A 7,263-nucleotide genomic window follows, 5' to 3' on the forward strand; every position below is an offset into this window, starting at 1 on the left:
GCTCTGCCACTTACCTGCTGTGTGACCCTGGGCAAGTCACTTCACTCCCTCAGTTACCTCATCTGTAAAATGGGGATTGAAACTGTGTGAGCCCCTTAGGGGACAGCGACTGTGTCCAACCTGATTTGCTTGTATCCACCTCAGTGCTTGGTAGAGTGCCTGGCACACAGTAAGCGCTTAACGAAGCGCTTAGTACAGTGCTCTGCACACAGTAAGCGCTCAATAAATACGACTGAATGAAATACCAGAATTATTACTGCTGTTTACTGGCAGTTGGAATCTGAGATTTTCCTAAGAATTTGAACTGTCAGGCAAACCCATTCTACAGCTTCACTGCTGTTCTTATTAAGAGTTGTGCTTCTGGTCGGTCGTTCATTCATTCATTCATTCATTCAATCAATCGTATTTATTGAGCACTTACTGTGTGCAGAACACTTTATCTTTTCATTATCTTTATCTCTTTTTTCTTTATCTTATCATTTCATGATCTGTATAACGGAGATTCCGAGATTCAGTTGATCCACTGCAGTGGTAATTATGGAGCGTCTACTGAATGTATAGTAATAATTGTGGTATTTATGCACTTATTGTGTGCCAAGCACTGTACTAAGCGCTTGGGTAGATACGGGATAGTCCAGTCCCAATCTGAATGCGCAGTCAAAGTAGGAGGGAAACTAGGTATTGAATCCCCATTTTACAGATGAGGAAACTGAGGCAAGGAGAAGTGAAGTGACTTGTCCAAGGTCACACAGCAGACAAGTGGCAGAGCTGGAATTAGAACCCAGGGCCTCTGACACCCAGGCACATGCTCTTCCCACCAGGCCGGGCTGTTTTTCCAACACTTGGGAAAGTGCCACAATGGCAAGACGCACGTCCCCTTCTCCCCAGGAGCTCATGATCCAATGCGGGAGATAATAATAATGGTGACATTGGCTAAGTGATTTGTAAACCAATAAATGATTGATCAATTGATTCCCGGGAGTAGGTAAATGAACAATGCTTATTGGCATAGTGTGTTTCTGCAGCTTTAGTCTCTGCAGAAGCAGCATGACGTAAGGAAGAGAGCACGGGCCTGGGCGTCATAAGGTCAATCAATCAATCAATCGTATTTATTGAGCACTTACTGTGTGCAGAGCACTGTACTAAGCGCTTGGGAAGTACAAGTTGGTCAATAGGGTCATGGGTTCTAATCCTGACTCTGCCACTTGAGTGCTTTGTGCCCTTGGGCAACTCACTTTACTTTTCCTTGCCTCAGTTTCCTCAATGGGGATTGAGACTGGGAACCCCACCTGGGACAGGGATTGTGTCCAACCCGTTTGCTTGTATCCACCCCAGTGCTTGGTACAATGTCTGGCACATAGTAAGCTCTTAACAAATACTACAAGTATAAGTGATCAATAAGTACCACTGATTGATCGATTGATATATGCCATTTCTTCCCACGGAACCAGATTATGCCACCATCAGGGAACAGGGAGCATGGAAAAATGAAAGAACTGTACACACAGGCATTTTGTTGGCACATTATTTCCTCTTTAGTGGCTAACGGTGACTGTGTAAAAGAGGTTATTTGAGAATGGCAAACATTTAGAAAGAAAAAACAATGCATTGGGGTGACGAGTGATAGGGCAGTAAGGAGACTGTGAGCCCACTGTTGGGTAGGGACTGTACATGTTGCCAACTTGTACTTCCCAAGCGCTTAGTACAGTGCTCTGCACACAGTAAGTGCTCAATAAATACGATTGATTGATTGATTGACCAAGATGACCTCTCATTTTCAAGGGATCTCAGTATCGTGCCACAATTTACTTGAACATATCCATATTTTATAGCCAACACCAAAAGCCGAGATGCTATGCTAATCTTGTAAAATGGCAGGCCTGCGGGGTTAATCTGATCTCAGACATTCGGTAAGTAACAAAAGGGATTTTGCCTGATATTCTCCCGAATGGGCACGAGCCAAGCACCAACAATCAATCAATTATATTTATTGAGCGCTTACTACGTGCAGAGCACTGTACTAAGCGCTTGGGAAGTACAAATTGGCAACGTATAGAGACAGTCCCTACCCAACATTGGGTTCACAGTCTAAAAGGAGAATTCCAACAAGAATTCTCAATGCGCTCAGCTTGAAAAAACACCAAGATATTTTCTTAAAGCCTCATGTCTGCTGAAGCTCACTTGCGGAAGGGGCTCCCAAACCCAAGTCCTCCCCAGGCGTGTTTCACTTGAGGTCCCCTTTCCTGATTCATCTCTCCTTTTCTGTTTTGTTTTCCTGTGGCCCTGAAGGCAAGGTGGCTGCAGCCGCTTTATTCCTATTTAGATTTGCTGTGGCTAAATCTCGCATCCAGCTTGCCGGCGCGGGTGAGTCCACCCTGGGGCTGTTTTGGAATCTGAGCTCACCTTGGCTTGCTAGTATTTAAGATGGGAGACCATCCAGGAAATTCCAGGGATTGTGGTACGATGGACAGAGTATGAGGTCTCTTCCATCTCTGTGATCCTTAGAATCCGGATTCTTACCGTGACTTTTCTTCTGACCTATAATAATAATAATGGCATTTGTTAAGCGCTTACTATGTGCAAAGCACTGTTCTAAGCGCTGGGGGGGGGGGAAACAAGGTGATCAGGTTGTCCCACATGGGGCTCACAATCTTAATCCTCACTTTACAGAGGAGGTAACTGAGGCTCAGAGAAATTAAGCGATTTGCCCGAGGTCACACAGCAGACATGTGGCAGAGCCGGGATTCGAACCAATGATCTCTGACTCCCAAGCCTGTGCTCTTTCCTCTGAGCCATGCTGCTCCTCCATAAATATGCTTCTCCAATAAACTGCTTCTCCAACGAACATGAGTGAATTCCATCTCAACAGATCAAATAATTTGCACAAAATTCTCAAATGTTAACATCTTCCCAAATGGAAATTTCCCAGCAACCTCGGCACGGTGGAAAATGACCTAGCTGATGTACTCAGTGTCAGGGAATCTGGAGATGTCTCAGGGCCTCAGTTCCCTCATCTGCAAAATGGAGGTTCAATCCCTGTTAATAATAATAATAATAATGGCATTTACTGAGCGCTTACTATGTGCAAAGCACTGTTCTAAGCACTGGGGAGGTTACAAAGTGATCAGGTTGTCCCACGGGGGGGCTCACAGTCTTAATCCCCATTTGACGGATGAGGTAACTGAGGCCCAGAGAAGTTGTGACTTGCCCAAAGTGACACAGTTGACAAGTGGGGAGCTGGAATTTGAACCCATGACCTCGGACTCCAAAGCCCGGGCTATTTCCACTGAGCCGCGCTGCTGTTCTCCCTCCTACCTAGACTGTGAGCCCCATGTGGGACCTGATTGTCTTCCGTCTACCCCAGTGCTTAGTACAGTGCTTGGCACATAGCAAGTGTTCATACCACTTGCAGCGGTATAAAGCGAAGCAGCGTGGCTCACTGGAAAGAGCCCGGGCTTTGGAGTCAGAGGTCATGGGTTCAAATCCCAGCTCCGCCGCTTGTCAGCTGTGTGACTTTGGGCAAGTCACTTCACTTCTCTGCGCCTCAGTTCCCTCACCTGTAAAATGGGGATTAAGACTGTGAGCCCCCCGTGGGACAGCCTGATCACCTTGTAACCTCCCCAGCGCTTAGAACAGGGCTTTGCACATAGTAAGCGCTTAATAAATGCCATCATTATTATTATACCACGATTATCATTAATGTGCATAAAAACGGAACCCTAGCCCCAGTAAAAAGAAAGCTCTTGGTGGTGTGCCCCTAATGGTAGTGGTATTTGTGAGTTTAATTCCAACAACTGCCCTCTCTATTAGTTCAGAACGCTCTTTTGGCCAAGTGGAAAGAGGCTGGGAATCAGGGGACTTGGCTTCTAATCCTGCTTCTCGGCCTCAGCCGCTGGGCGACCTTGGCCAAGTCACTTAACTTCTCTGGGCCTCAGAGTAAAGTAGCGATTGGGCCAAGGGCTGTGTCCCGCCTGATGAGCTTGTATCTACCCCGGGCCTTAGTACGGTGCTTGGCACAGAATGAGCTCTTAATGGTGTTTTTATGATCACAACCGTGGTATTTTTTAAGTGCTTATCGTGTGCCAAGCACTGTACTAAGTCCTGGGGCAAATACAGTGTAAGCAGATCGGACCCAATCCCTATCCCACATGGAGCCTACTGTTGGATAGTTAATGCTTCTCAGTTGAAGAGACTGTTTGAAGATGTCTACCCTGCCCACAGGTAAATCCTGTCTTGCGTTATCCTAGTAGCCATTTGCGGAGCCTGAAGCCGTTTACTAATTTGCCCCTTGGACTCTCTTATCATCATCAATCGTATTTATTGAGCGCTTACTATATGCAGAGCACTGTACTCAGCGCTTGGGAAGTACAAATTGGCAACATCTAGAGACAGTCCCTACCCAACAGTGGGCTCACAGTCTAAAAGGGGGAGACGGAGAACAAAACCAAACATACTAACAAAATAAAATAAATAGAATAGATATGTACAAGTAAAATAAATCAATAAATAGAGTAATAAATATGTACAAACATATATACAGGTGCCGTGGGGAAGGGAAGGAGGTAAGGCGGGGGGATGGAGAGGGGGACGAGGGGGAGAGGAAGGAAGGGGCTCAGTGTGGGAAGGCCTCCTGGAGGAGGTGAGCTCTCAGCAGGGCCTTGAAGGGAGGAAGAGAGCGAGCTTGGCGGATGGGCAGAGGGAGGGCATTCCAGGCTCTTATCTGCCAGAACCTTTTGTTGGAAACAAACCACTCCATTCCAGACTGTTGCATGCCAAACTCGTTTGTCAGCCGCTGTAGTCTCTCCGCTTCATCACTTAATAACAGCAATAATAATAATTGAGGTATTTGTTAAGTGCTACTTTATGCCGGGCACTGAACTAAGCACTGGGATGGATTCAAGCAACTTAGGTATAACAATAATAATGAGAGAAGCAGCGTGGCTCAGTGGAAAGAGCCCGGGCTTTGGAGTCAGAGGTCGTGGGTTCAAATCCCCGCTCTGCCAACTGTCAGCTGTGTGACTTTGGGCAAATCACTTAACTTCTCTGGGCCTCAGTTACCTCATCGGGAAAATGGGGATTAAGACTGTGAGCCCACTGCGGGACAACCTCATCACCTTGTAACCTCTCCAGCGCTTAGAACAGTGCTTTGCACATAGTAAGCACTTAATGCCATTATTATTATTATTATTATTATTATTATTGTTAATGATGATGGTATTTGTTAAAGCGCTTACTATGTGCCAAGCACTGTTCTAAGTGCTGATAATAATACTGATGGTATTTGTTAAGCACTTACTATGTGCCAAGCACTGTTCTAAGCGCTGATAATAATACTGATGGTATTTGTTAAGCACTTACTATGTGCCAAGTACTGTTCTAAGCGCTGGGGGGGGATACAAGGTAATCAGGTTGTCCCACATGGGGCTCACAGTCTTCACCCCCATTTTACAGATGAGGTAGCCGAGGCCCAGAGAAGTGAAGTGACTTGTCCAAGTTCTCACAGTAGAGAAGTGCTGGAGCTGGGATTAGAACCCAGGCCCCTCTGGCTCCCAGGCCGGTGCTGTATCTACTAGGTCATGCTGCTTCTGATTTATTATAATAATACATATAGTGATTACGATATTTAAGTGCTTACCGTGCAGCAAGCACTGGGGTAGATATATGACATAAAAGTTTTAATAATAATGATGGTGTTCTAAGAGCTGGATTTACACAGTCCCTGTCAATCAATTAATCATATTTATTGAGCGCTTACTGTGTGCAGAGCACTGTACTAAGCGCTTGGGAAGTACAAGTTGGCAACATACAGAGACGGTCCCTACCCAACAGTGGGCTCACAGTCCCTGTCCCATATGGGGCTCACAGTCTAAGTCAGAGGGGGGTAGGACTGAATCCCCATTTTATAGATGAGGAAACTGAGGCGTAGAAGTTAAGTGATTCACCCAAAGTCACGCAGCAGGTGAGTGGCAGAGCCAGGATTAGAACCCGTGCTCTCTCCGTTAAGCCGAGCTGCTTCCCACTCTGTAAAATGTTTTCTTTACGCACCTTGCTTGAGCCCACCATACCAACAGCATCTTAGGAATGTGGCCATCATCCATTCTCCCGGCGTTCCACCCAGAATGAAGTGTGATACCGGAATCCAGGGCCCGACTGTATGTGACGGTCCTGTCATTTGGAAACAAGTTGGGCACATAATACAGGTGAGACGGGGCCCAAACAGTATGCAGTGTCTGTATGTGAGGGGGCCAGATCTAAAAGCAACATAGGGAGGCAGTGGAAAGAGCAAGGGCCTGGATTCTAATCAGCTCCATCACTTGCCTGCTGTGTGACCCTGGGCAAATCACTTTGCCTCTCTGTGCCTCGGTTTCTTCTGCTGTAAAATGGTATTTCAATACCTGTTCTCCCTCCCACTTAGACCGGGAGCTCCATGTGGGACAGGGACCGCGTCCAACACGCCAGCGCTCAGAACAGTGCCTGGCACATAGTAAGCGCTTAATACCGTAATTATTATTATGATGATGATGGTATTTGTTAAGCACTTACTATGTGCCAAACACTGTTTGTGGGACAATGGACACTACTCTGGCACAATACAGTCTGTCATCATCATCATCAATCGTATTTATTGAGCGCTTACTATGTGCAGAGCACTGTCAGTCTTTTAATGACGGGACTTAGACCGCTCAGTGACGGATGAAGGGGAAAAAAATGCCTTTGATTCTGATATACTGTCATACCGTAGCCCAAGAGAAGCATTATTTGTAAGTAACTGCTAAAACCCTGGTCCAACGATGTCAAATACTTTGGAGCCTAAGGAAATAAAATAGGTCTCGATGTTGTTTCCCTAAATTTCTCCTGTATCTGCTGTGCAGCCCAGAGTTTGTCTGTCTGCTGTGTTGCACTGAAATTCTGGAAGCACAAAGTTCACGATCTTCAGAAAGTTCCTGCCAACAAGGGAGAGAAATGAAAGGCCAAAGCAAATGATTCTGTCACGTTCTTCACAAATCTACTGCTACCAGAAGTGAGGATTGTGGAGGGGAAGGAAAGAGAGGGAAAGGGAGAGAAATGAATTTGCACAACGCAGTTGGACCCAGGTTCAACGGAAATTGCCAGGGAAATTCTTTCATTCCGAAGGCCTTGCTGATGAGTTATTTTTACACCACAAGGAACGGGGTTCAAATCTCAAGCAGATATAAAATGAGTACAGGGTAAGTGGATAAGCGCGTAAGTGGATCATTTTCAGGAAAGGACAGGAGCTTTTCT

This window comes from Tachyglossus aculeatus, chromosome 20 (genome assembly GCF_015852505.1).
Source record: "Tachyglossus aculeatus isolate mTacAcu1 chromosome 20, mTacAcu1.pri, whole genome shotgun sequence".
Lineage (NCBI taxonomy): Eukaryota > Metazoa > Chordata > Mammalia > Monotremata > Tachyglossidae > Tachyglossus > Tachyglossus aculeatus.